A 13,957-nucleotide genomic window follows, 5' to 3' on the forward strand; every position below is an offset into this window, starting at 1 on the left:
TCCCCAGAAAATACTGTTTGTTTGTTTGTTTATATATTTATTTTATATATATTGATTTTTTTTACAGAGAGGCAAGGGAGAGGGATAGAGAGTTAGAAACATTGATGAGAGGGAAACATCGATTAGCTGCCTCCTGCACACCTCCCACTGGGGGTGTGCCCGCAACCAAGGTACATCCAAGGTACATGCCCTTGATCGGAATCGAACCTGGGATCTTTCAGTCCACAGGCAGATGCTCTATCCACTGAGCCAAACTGGTTAGGGCATGTTTTTGTTTTCTTTTGTTGTATTCTACCACAACTCACTCTCTCTCTCTCTCTCTATCTCTCTCTCTCTCTCTCTCTCTCTCTCTCTCTCTCTCTCTCTTAGAGGAAGAGAATGAGAGAGAGAGAGAGAGAGAGAGAGAGAGAGAGAGAGAGAGAGAGAGAGAGGAGAGAGAGAGAGAAACTTTGGTCAGTTGTCTCCCTCATGCACCCTGACTGGGGATTCAACCTGCAACCTGGTTATGTGTCCTGACCAGGAATCAAACCTGTGACCTTTTGGTGTATGGTGCTCCAACTAACTGAGACACACTGGCCAGGGCCACAAATCTCCTTGTTAATGAAGAATTCCCAACAGATAATAGCTCAGTGGCAAGCTCCATAGTATAGGCACACTCTTTAATGAAGGTATCAAGTAGATGTGAGCACTCTGGTTTATATAGGTAAGGTATCTGGCTCATAGTGGACATCATTGGCTAATGACTGATGTTATGGATCCTGCTACCTTTTGCTTCTTGGCAAGCCCATAAAGATTACTATATAGAACTCATTAGCTTGGAATAACAACGTCACAGAATTTAATTACTTTAAATACACATTTTAGAAAAAGGTGAAAAGATCTAGACTCAATACAAATGGCCATTAATGTTAGAGAATACAAATGATTGTCTTCTCATGTAAGAAACACTAGGTCTGCCATCTAAGCAATCTGTAACTCATTACAAATGACAGCATATTTCACACAGAAGGTAATTTATACACCAAACTAATAGGCAATCAAGGCTTTGAGAGAAATAGATATCAATGTGCAGTGGGACAAATTCAAGGAAACCTAATTACATTTACATTAAACAATCAAATAAAGCAAATCCCAGCAGACATGCAAAAACTCAAGGACAGTCTTACAGGCATGCTAGATGAATAGTAAAATTATTTCAACATGCAAGGGAAACTCTTCTTCAAAATAATCTCTGATTGCACTTTTGATATTGTGATTTATAATAAGTAGTATATATTTAGTTTCTGTCTTCTTCCTGTCACGGAACTCCTAAACCCTTTGGAATTTCCTAAGTAATAAAACCAATAAAGGTGTCTTGTTATTCATAAGAAGCCCTTTTTGAACCACACTTGAGTTTATGTTAATACAGCGATTTTTGAAAAGCTTCTAGATATCCACAGGATGGGGACTGCTTGCCAGGAAAACCAAGCGTGATTAGAATTTTGGAACATTCAAGCCAAGTTTCAGAGACTGAAGGTTGACTTACTCACCAAATGGTAATGATTTAATCAATCATGTTTACCTAAGAAAGCTTCCTAAAAAATCCTCAAAATACAAGAATTGGAGAGCATTGTCATTGGTCAACAGGTAGAGATGCTAGGAGAAGCATACCCAGAGAGGAAGTAGAGGCATCACACCCCTCCCTTCATCAGTCCCTTGCCCTATGCATCTCACATCAGCCTTTAAAATAAATCAGCAATCTAGTAAGTAGACTTGTCCTGAGTTTTGTGAACTGTTATACCAAATGATGGAACCCAAGGTAGGGGTTGTGAACCTTAGGTTTACAGTCAATTAGTCAAAAGCCCAGGTGACAACCCAGACTTGTAATTGATATCTGATATGAAACAGTCTTGTGGGACTGAGCCCTTAACCTGTGAGATCTGAAGCTCCCTCCAGTTAGATAGTATCGGAGTTGAGTTAAACTGTAGGACACTCAGCTGGTGTCAGAGAATTGCTTGATGTGGAAAACCCTTCCACAGATCTGCTGTCAAAAGGGAAGTATTGAGAGTTAGAGGAGAAACAGAGGAATTTTTCCTTTTAGTGTTGAACCTAAAAAGATTGTAAATTGTGCAGACTTTGTAGAAGACAATATGGGGATATCACACATGGTATACTCGGCACAGGGAATAATCATAACTTAGATTTCAAAAGCAGAATGAAAGGTCATAAGGCTAGCAGGAAAGTTACTGTGATGGAACACCACTGAATGTTCAACCAGAGTTGAGTTGAATGAATATTTTTTGGCTGCTAAACTACTTTAAAGACGTACTCTATAGAAAGGTAATAAGGTACAGTATGCACATAATAGCACAGATGAGAAAGTTTTGGTTAATAATCAAGGACTTTCACCTTGAAGTCAAAATGACTTGCATTCAAACCCCTGTTTAATTTCTTACAAGCTTGTGGTCTAAGGTAGGGTTGGCAAGCTTTTATTATAAAGGATCAGATAGTAAATATATTAGACTTTTAAAACCACATTAGATCTCTGACACAAATTGTGTGTGTCCACAATCCTTAAATTTGTTAACTGTGTAACAATAGGTTATGTGGTATATTTTAGGTCTATGGGCTGTACTTTACCAACCTTGGTGTAGGACAAATTACTTATCTTTAGTGTGCCTTGGTTTCCTCATCTTATAATGTGAATAATACCTATTTTACAAAGCTGCCTTGAGTAGTAAATAAGATAGGTTTGCAGAGTGTTTAAAATGTGGCATCTCTTTAATAAATGGTAGTAGCTGGAGTCATTATGGTAGTTGTCATAGTTAAGTAGTTTCATTTTACATGATTATTATAACATTACTATTACTTTTACTTTATGAAAACATTATAATTATAAAATTGCTATTATTTTATTCTCCAGAATATTGTGGTGTTCCTCTTAAAAACACTATGTCCATTTTGGGGGAGAAGGCAATCCACGAGAAGAGAATTATTTAGCTCTGTCTAGTAGGTATAATAAGAAGCCCCACAAAGAGAATCAGCAGATGTAATAGCAAGAGCAAAAAGTGTGAGGTCATTTACTAAAGTACTGAGGAGAGCATGCAGTATCCTATTTCTAGTTAAGCATTCAGTGCAGGATTACATGTGATGTAGCATTCTAAGTTCATACACTCAGTAAAATATGACCGTCTTTCCTTGACCAAACTTTAATCCGGCTCTTCTGAATTCTCTTCCCAACTATGCCTTGACTTTTGTGCTTATATGTCCTACTTTTTATTGGGTAATTTTAGCAAGAATCATGCTAGGATGGTTTAGACATAATTCCCCACCATCCATATCTGATTAGGCTCCTCATCTTCTACCATTCCCTGGTTTATTACTTATCACCTTGGCCTACTATCAGCAAAACTCCTATTTTATTAGGTTAGCCAGAATTTCTCCTTACTCCTGATATTTCCTCTGTTAATTTTCTATACACTAACCTCTCCCCCACCCTCACCTCCCACACATTCTGCTCCTTGGCTATAAATTCCCACATTTTCCTGTATTTGAAGTTAAATCCAATCTTTCTCTCCTACCACAAGACCCTATTGTACTAGTCTCCCTGAATAAAGCCTACCTTTCTGTTCTTTAACAATTGTCATTTTTTCCTAACCAGTATCACAAGTAAGGTTAAAAGGGACTGGATCCGATAGCATTTTTTTTTTCAACATTATAGAGCAGTGGACTTTATCCTATAGGAAAGGATTAAATAAGATTGGACAAAGGATTTGAAGTATGGGAGTCACTTGGGCCTAATATCTTTTGATATTGGGCAACTACATGGGCACATCACTTAACCACCATAAAAAAGGTCACTCTGTCTGGAAAGCAGAGAATAAGTTAAGCAATGCTTATACTGAAAACAGAGAATTCAACTAGTATCTAATTGGATCAAAGATTATGAGTGTCTGAAATGGAAAGGCATATGGATAGCATAACATCATGGGCAGGATTTTAAAATATTTTCAAGAAATAATGTTGGATTTTATCTAGTGCAGGATAGAGAGGTATCTAGGATAAGTCCTGAGTTTCTGGCTCAGGTGCTACTGGATGACAAAACATTAATAGGGAGTCTGATAACAGAAACAATCACAGATTAGGTAAAGAATTTTGGACATGTTGAGTCCAATGTCTACCATGGTTACTTAAATAAACATGTCTGACAGGTGGTTGTATATTCAGTTTTGAAGGGCAAAACTGAAGATAGATATTTTTAAATCTTGTCACCACGGTGAATTTTTAAATCATGAAGGTGAGTGAATTTGATCAGGAGAATAGGTGAAACAAAAAGAAATGTGGGCAGAAAATATGTGGGTAAAAAAAAAATAATGTATTGTATTCAAAACCAAAATAAAGGACTAATTTTACAGTTCTGATTGACATCAGCTATGCTAGAGAAGAAATGGTGCAAAGAAAGGAGTCATGCAGAAATTGACAGATTAACCTATTAACAGTCCCTGAAAATATTACAATTTTAAAAAATCGGTATATTATATATCTTCCCAAAATGCAATTTCAACATGCTTTAAAGTTAATTCAGTACAAGTCTTGCAATTATAACTTATTTTAAAACATAACCCAGGAAGAAATTAGGCAGCTTGGTATAGCAGGTCCAATTTCCACTCTACTTGGTGCTAAGTAAAGGTGTTCTTTCTTTACCTATTCATTATCTCACATGGTTTAAAATCAATTAGGCCAAGTAGAGGCAGATCTTTTTGTTAAGGCAAGTACTATTCTTTTTACTAATCACATGATCTTATTGTTTCTTGAATTGGCATGGAAAAAAGAGGCATTAGGATCTGTATGCCAACATCAACATCAATTACATAAAAATCAGAAAGGTTGTATTCACCATTAGATATTGATCTTTCTTAAATAATTTTACACAGAAGGACAATATACTCAGAAATGAAGGTGTTCTGTAAACAACAGGCAGCCTTTTCAATATATATAGCAGGCATCTTTCCAAAATATTATGCAGACCAAAATATATGGCATGAACCTTGGGGCCACATATAATAAATATTGAGATCATGTGGGAAAATATAGTATGACTCTAATTTGGTCTCAAGTGTTCTACATTACAACAGTCAGGCAAATGTTAGCTGGGATGCTAGCTATATCAAAATAGTACCTAAATATCTATTTTGATACTCAGTATAATTTGATATAATTGACCCCAGCTAAGAAAAGCATCATTATCATTACCATAAGCATTTACTGAAAATTTAATTATGACATGTAGTCTTCTCCAGTCTTCATATGAATTTATTCACTTAATTCTCATAACAACCCTATAGTTTAGGTATATTATTATTATCATTGGTGAAGATGAAAATGTAAAGACAGTATAAGTAATTTGCCCCAAGTATTTGCCCAATATGAAACAGTTAGTACATAGCAAAGATGGCAGGTTTTCACAGTCTGTGCTTTTAACCACTACATCTCACCTCACTAATGCTGCTTCTCCTCTCACTAAAATATAATGTCATAGCTCAGATATGCCAGAAGCAAAAGAATTTGTTACACCAGCAAGGATTGGGTTAGAACATTACAAGATATTTATCTACTTGAGGAAAAGAATTAGTTTCCTTCCCCTTTAAGGGGTATCCATTATCAAGAAAATGGAGACAGTTTTTTTAATTTTTGCCTTTTGAGGAACAAAATTCAGTGGAATTATAAAGTTTCAGCTCTAGCTGGTTTGGCTCAGGGAATAGAGGGTCAGCCTGTGGACTGAAGGGTCCCGGGTTCAATTCCAGTCAAGGGCACATGTCCGGGTTGTGGGCTCAGTACCCAGTAGGAGGCGTGCAGGAAGCAGCCAATCAATGATTCTCTCTCATCATTGATGTTTTTTTCCTTCTCTCCATTCTTTTCTGAAATCAATAAAAATATATTTTTAAAAAGTTTCAACCATAGCCATTTCAAAAGTCTGTGAATAATGCTGATGGGCAGTTTGGGGCAGGTAAGCTTAACAATTTTAGGTCTCAGAACTATAAGGAAAATCATCTAGTCTTCAAGTAATGATATTTTCGGTTTTCCATAACTTTCTCTAGATTAGAAACAAGATTGTAACTTGCCAATGGAAATTAGTGGTTGTTTATGCAGATGTGGAAATAAATGAAATCCATCCAAATAAGTACATACAGAGGTTATTTATTCAGAACTTACCACAAGGCAGGCAGCCATGAATGCTTGCATTTGGCAGCAACTTAAAGGCACCCAGGAGGCTGGGAAATATTTATAGTAGAAGAAAAGGGACATCATCATTGGTTATGGTTAAGCTCTAATTAGAGGTCATTGGCATGGAGAAGCAGGAAGCAAACAAACTAGAAGTAGAATTTCACATAATTGTTTTGGAGAACGTATTTGTCTTTCTTTGGTTGGTCCTGAGTTGGAAACTGGGGCAAAATATAAGGAAGCTGGCAGTTATTGACTAAGTTTGAATGTCTTGGCAATTCCTTCAGAGATTGTGGGTCAGAATTTTACTAACATATTTGGTCTGGTCATTGTTTACTTTTATATTCAATCTCGTAGACAAATTTTAACCAAAAAAAATAGGACAGTTTTCAGAACTGTGTAGAAAAAGTCTTCAAAGGCAAGAAGGGCCACAGTGGAGATATAATGACAAGAAGGCCAAGAGCTAAATATTTAGGAGCACAAAGCAAGAAGTCACAAGATCTGTTTTAACACTTTCGGCATGAATTTTAAAAAAATGATCTGGAAGTCAGGGCTGGATGGAGCTGCCATGTCAGCTGCTGTCATCAATTCTCCCATCCTGGGGCAGTGATAGGAATAACCCCCTTACTGGTTGTCTTCAGGAGTATTAATTTACCCCCCTTCCATGCAAGGTTAGTCCTGATATGAGTTTATTCTGGGAATGATATAAAGAGCAGTAATAAAGTAAAATGGTAGGAGTGGCTCTGAACAGAATTTCCATGAAGCCAAAGATTAAGTTGGGGTTGAGAAAATTGAAGGTAATTTGATTGATATGAAGGAAGAATGATAAGCTGTCAAAAGTGAAGTGGGTAGCTTTCTGTGGGTGGTAGTGGACTTGAGAGATAGGTTGTCAGAGAGCTACAATAAGCCAAATAGGGGGTAGATGATAAAGAATTTTGGAGAAATTTGCTAGGGCTCCCATTAGCTCTTTAGGAACTCATAGATTTCTCTTGCATATAAAACAACATAAACATCCATGTTTGAGGGCATGTCACATGTTAAAAATACAAAAATGTTGTTACAGTTGTTTTCAATAGACAGTTATTAAGCACCCAGGCAAAGAGAGCTACATATATATTATCCTTCTCTCCTAAGAACTGGGAAGCTATACATTAGTGCTTACAGAAGGTACCATCTCTCTCTATAAAACCCTAATATGCAAATGGACTGAATGGCAGAAGAACTGAACAACTGGTCACTATGATGTGTGCTGACCAGCAGGGGTATGTGTGGAACATGGCAAGCATCGGCAACAGGCAGCAGAGCATGTAACATAGAGGGTTTTGGCTGTGGCGGGATGGTGGAGCAGGTGAGTGGGGGTGCCAGACCAAGGCGGGGTGCTGGTCACTGTCATCGGGGTGAGTCTCTGGTGGTTACTGAAAATTCTTTGCTCCCATGTGCCATGGTCCCACCCGGCGCTCGCACCTGCTGCCAGAGCCCAGTGCCAGCCCCAAATGCTCAGCGCAATTAGCGGGTGCGAGTAGTGGTTGCTGGTCCCAATCACCACTCAGGGCTTCCCCATCTCCCCCTGCTCCTGAGGGGTGATCGGGGCTGGCAGCCATCTCTCGCACCCGCTGCTGGTGACAGCCCTGCTCACACTTGCTGCTGGCACCGGAGCTGCTGCTTGCACCCACTGCCAGCACTGGCCCCACTTGCACCCGCAGCCAGTGCTGGAGCTGCTGCTTGCACCTGCTGCTAGCGCCTAGTGCCGGTCCCAATCACCCTTGAGGGCTTCTTCACCTCCCCCTGCTCCTGAGGGGCAATCGGGGCAGCAGCCTTCGCTCGCACCTGCTGCTGGTGCTGGCCCCAATGGCTCTGCACCATCAGCGGGTGCGAGTGGGGCTGGCACCACCAGCGCGTGTGAGCAGCGGCAGAAGCGGAGCTGCCGGTAGACAGGGGACTGGGGGCCACGGCAAGAGGGGTCAGGTGGGGGCTGGAAGATGGGCTGAGACCCGACCCTGTGCCCACCATAGCCTCGCAGCTCACAGTTCAAGGTGCACGAATTTGTGCACTGGGCCCCTAGTAAATAATAAGAACACTTATCATTCACTTAACCATTTATTATTCATCTGTAAGTAGGATACTAATACCACCTACCTCATAGAGTTGTGACCTTTCAATAAATTAGTAATGTGAATTCCTGAAGAGTTCCTAACACAAAAAATGTTATAAAAGTACTAGGTATTCTTCTTATTATTATTACTATTCAACAAGCTTTGAAAACTGTATAAAAGACCAAAGAAACGAAGACAAATTAGACATAAGTCCAACCAAAGAAACTCATGGCTAAGAAAGTGAATGAGGGATATAATCAAATAATTACAATACAAACTAAGTACCATGATTAAAGTTATACACAATACACATGGAAACAGAGGAGAAAGTCACAACTAGAATATTAACCCTGGAGCTGGGATACCATATTGGTAAAATTCCATTAACATTAAAATCACAAGGTTGCTTTCTGTTATATTATAAGCATCCCAGATGGCAGCTGATTAAACATGACCTGAGCGAACTTTCAAAAGGATTAATTCTGATATAAGAGATGAGTGAAGGGTTTGCTTTTTAAGTTTCTAATTTAGAAGCTCTTTAATTTCACACTAATTTAAGTCAAACTACTTTAAATCGAGACATGTCTCAGTGGGGCTGGTCTGTATTAATTGAGTATTTGCATTTGCAGTTCATATGTGCTGCCAAGATTTTAAAGTTATTTATCTCAGTTAGTGTTCATGGAGATGAAGTTAAGAAAAGTCAAAAAGTTACTATTTATTAAACACAAACATATCATTTTATCCTCAAAATAATCTTATCATAAAGATATCATTAATTCCATTTAATAAAATAAGATATGATATATCAAGAAGTTGACTAATTTCCTAAAAAAATATTTTTTTTATAATTTACTTCAACTTAGGTATATCTAACTCTGAGGACAGAAACTATCCATGCTGCTTCCTATAACATAACCATCAGTAATTTTGTCTAAGTTAAGACAACTAAATAATGGTCTAGTTCTTATGTATATAAGTCATAGTTTAGTCATAGTTTCATGATATAGGTGTATACACATATATATTTCAGAATTAACAAAAATCATCTTAATGGTTTGGGGAAATGGTTTTTGATAAAATAAAATAGCAATTCTTAATAAAAATATAAGCAACTAAGAATAGAACAGAACTTCCTCTGTCTGATAAAATATATCTGTCAAAATCTATATCAAAATGTATTAATGAAACCATTAGAGGCATTTTCTTTAAAATCAGATATAAGACAAGAAGGTTATCATTATTTCTACTAAAAATTTTACTAGAGATCTAGTAGTTAGCTTATCACCATGATAAACTTATTTAAAATAAAATTATATCTCCATAAAGAGTAAGATATCACTTATATTGCAATTGCATTGGTTCCCCTCAAATTGATATAGTGAATCAATGCAATTTATTTCAAAATTCCAACAATTTTTTTCTGAAACTTGACATATTTTTAAAACAATGGTGGGAAGCTTTCTCTAAAATTCTCTCATTCAAGAAGAGTTGCTCAAAGAAAAGCATAATTTCTGGTTTAAAAATATATATATATACATATTTATATAGAAAAAAAATATATATATATGCATACAAATAGGAAATAAGGCAATGTTGATAAGCCTTGAGAATATCAAGCTAATCAAAATAAGTCAGTCAGAAAAAGCGAAGAACCATATGATTTCATTCATATGTTGGATATAAAACTGAAAATCATAGATACAGACAACAGCATGGTGGTTAACAGAGGGAAGGGGGTGGGTGGTTAGTAAAGGGTAAAGGGGGCCAAATATACAGTGATGGAAGATGATTTGACTTTGGGTGGTGGGCACACAATGCAATATGAAGATTATGTATCATAGAAATGTGTACTTGAAACCTATATAATTTTTAAACCAATGTCACCTCAATACATTTAATTTTTAAAGAAGGAAAAAATACATAAAGCACAGAAAAAGGATAAAAAAGAAAAATAACCCACAGTCTCCGTGGGGGGCATCTGTAAAGGAAAAAGGAAAAAGAACAAGGCTTACAGCTTTTATCCTCACAAATTATGCGGCTGTAAGGACTTAAGTTGTTTTAATCTTCTCTCTCTATACCGCTGGTTTTCTTGACCTTGCAAAAGTCACTCAGTATCTGTTCATATATCTGTGAAAACAAGGGCAATGATCTCTTCCCTCTGTGGATCCTTTGGGATAATTTAGTGACTTTAATATCTAATACCAACTACTATTATGTCCACTGCCTTTGTTCTCAAAACTCACACCACTGACCTAATAATGGACAAAATGACAGCTATGTCTATAGCCACTTGCAACAAAAGACTCTCCATAGCCTCATATTGCAGTATAATGAAGAGAAATTACAAGTGGATAGAGAGCAGCAACTATCCAGAGAGAATCTGAGAATGGAATGAAAAGAACAGTCTTGATGATGTCCTTATAAATGTGCCACTGGCCTAATGGGGGAGAAAGCATGCTTCCTAGTTAATTTTCTATATTAGTGTAATGAAAAGAAATAGACAAACTGCCAGCAGGTTCATTTGGCTAATGTTTCAGCCAGAAGACACGGCACAGCTCCCACTAAAAGGGGTTAAAGGTGGACAAAAATACATATAATTCCAAGCAGCTTCTTTTGGCCTTAAAAAATAACAGAGTAGGGATGCTAAGGATAGTAGTTTGGGGATGAAACCAATTATTTAGAGTTCATTTCTCCTACCATATTTTTATTTTTGCAAAATATTTTATTTTAATAAACCTGAATTATATGTAGAGCATCAAGTCTAGACTTATACTTCCCATTGCTATGAATAGCTCCCCGGGCAGTCGAATAAATGTCCATTTTTTTGTGTGTGTGTGGATGCTCATTCTGCCCATTTTAAAAATGTAAGAGTGAGTGTTCATTATTCAAACTAAATGGCAACCATTCAACCTAAAGACCAACTTCTCTTAAAAATTTGACAAGCAACAAATGAACATAATATAAATATGTAGTAAATGCCTGACTTTGCTTATAGACTGGAAAAGCTGCTGACTCCTAGCATAAATGCCCCACATTTTAGCCATAGAATGACTGGTTAAAGGATTGTATTTATTAGGTCTAAACATTACAGATCCACTGGGAGTACAAGATTGGTTGTAAAGTATTTATAGGATATATTTTTCTAAAATGCTCTGCAATCAGCTATTCCTGACAATGGCTCTCAGAATTGTGCGGTGGGTTACTACCTGCTCAGTGCTACATTGGAAGCAGGTATGGAAAACACCTGTCAGAAAATTACCCAGGGCGATCATTTAGGGCAGGAGTTGGGCTGAGATAAAGATATACTCGTACTAGATCCACAGTCAATTCATTGACCAAACTCCTCATTTGAGAAAACACTTATTGCTTCTTGTACTTTTATTTTTCCTTCTTTGAACCACTGAATTTGCAAGACTATTTCAGGCAACTCTCTTTGTGTAATAATTATAAAAATTTAAATATATCAAATATCTATAAATTGATTCTTTTTTACAGATTAGCCACCATGACCATGAGTAAGAAGCATGGCATTATGGAAAGAGGACATGATTTGAAGTCACGCCTAGCTCTGCTATTCATAAAGAGATTTGGTTGGGCAAATAATTCCCCTTCTTTTTGCTTATCTGAAAAAAAAATAAAGAAGAGAGATTTTGAACAATTGATTTCTAAGATGTTTCTGGCCTGAAAAGTCAGTAATTTTACATACTTCATGTTCATATAATGGTAAATTAAACAATTATATTTTTCTCTGATTATCTTCTGGAAAAAAATCTTAGACTAATACTTAAACCTGTACTAGGTGTACCGGTTAATAATGGCGGATTTTGTAATAAAAGAAAACATTATAATTTCAAGAGAAACATCAAAAGTTCTTTATTAAAAGTAATGTCCATCGCTAGCTACACATTTCCCCATCTTTCAGGTAATGCTCAATTTGTGGATACCGTCCCAATAGAACTTTTCTTGTTTTGAGGTAAACCATTCAGAGACCCAATTTTCCACTTCTTCATAAGTTTTGAAGTGCTGCTCAGAAAGCGCATGTGCCATTGATCGGAACAAGTGGTCATCTGAAGGAGCAAGGTCTGGCGAATACAGTGGGTGGGTTAATACTTCCCAGGCAAGATCTTTTAACGTGTCTTTAACTGGTTTTGAAGTGTGTGATGTTGTGTCATCACAAAGCAAAATTATTTTGCCGGGTCTTCTGGCACATTCTGGTTGTTTCATGATCAAAGCATGGTTCAAATTGATTATTTGTTGTCGGTAGTGATCAGTATTAATGGTTTCACCTGGTTTAGAAACTCATAATACACCACATCTTCCTGATCCCACCAAATGAAGAGCATTGTCTTCTTTCCAAAGTGATTTGGCCTTGCAGTCAATGTTGATGGTTGACCTGGATCAACCCATGATTTTGTGCATTTGGGATTCTCAAAATAAATCCACTTTTCATCACCAGTCATAATTCAATGCAAAAAAGACTCTCTTTCGTGCTGTTGAAGCAACATTTTACTGATCACTTTTCGGTTTTTTATTTGTCTTTCGTTCAGTTGATGTGGCACCCATTTTCCTTCCTTTAAAATCTTTCCCATTACTTGTAAACGATCAGAAATTGTTTGCTGAGCAACATTTAATCTTTCTGCAAGTTGTTTTTGAGTTTGACATGCATCTTCATCCAATAATGCTTGTAACTGTTGGTCTTCAAATTTTTTGAGTTGACATGGATATTCTTTGTCTTTCACAGTAAAGTCATTGCTTTTAAAGCATTTAAACCAGTGTTCACAAGTATCTTGAGATGGAGCATGTTCACCATAAGCTTCCTGAAGTATGCAATACATTTTTCTTCAAAATAATTAATTAAACTTCCCGCAAATGCTCTCTTTTTGGCACAAAATTTGACATTTTTAAGCGTAAAAATATCTATAATGTGAACACCTTCATCAAATTTGACATATGAAGCTTTGAAGCTTGCTGTCAATACAACAAAATAGCATATATATCAAATCGCATATATATCAACATATGTGTAACTCCATCTATTGAAAAAATATCTACATTATTAAATGGTACACCTAGTATTTTAACGACTGCCTTGTTGGCAACATGATTATACACAGGCTTAAAAAGTCCCTGGTATTGACTAATCACTGGGCTACTATAACAAATTCATATCAATAGGAGAGAATGACATGTCAATACAGGTAGCTAACAAGGAACTCTCAATAAATACATGATGCATTGTTCATGTTATTTAAAGCTATCAAACTTATCTTTAGTGGAAGAAAACTAAAGAAATACTCTTAAACTACTTGCATTTCAAAACCATATGCAAAGAGTCCAAATTGTTTTCAGCTTACTTCATTTAGCATAAAAACTGGTACATGGTCATATTTAAATATCCTAGCTCCTTAGATGCCTAACAGTAATTCAGACTAAGGTGATGCTACAGGCTGTTGCTAAGATTTTCAGCTATGTAGGGTAAAATGCCAACACTCTTGAGCAAGGTATTTAGAAGCTTTAGTTGGTCATTAACACTTGATTGAAAATTAATTTATGTGGTTTACTGATCTGACTATAAAGGAATGGGACATAAATATGTGACAGTGTGATGAACAATATAGTAAAAGCTTTACATCTAGAGTCTCATTTGGGGGAGCAGGTATGGA

Source organism: Eptesicus fuscus, chromosome 16 (genome assembly GCF_027574615.1).
Source record: "Eptesicus fuscus isolate TK198812 chromosome 16, DD_ASM_mEF_20220401, whole genome shotgun sequence".
Classification (NCBI taxonomy): domain Eukaryota; kingdom Metazoa; phylum Chordata; class Mammalia; order Chiroptera; family Vespertilionidae; genus Eptesicus; species Eptesicus fuscus.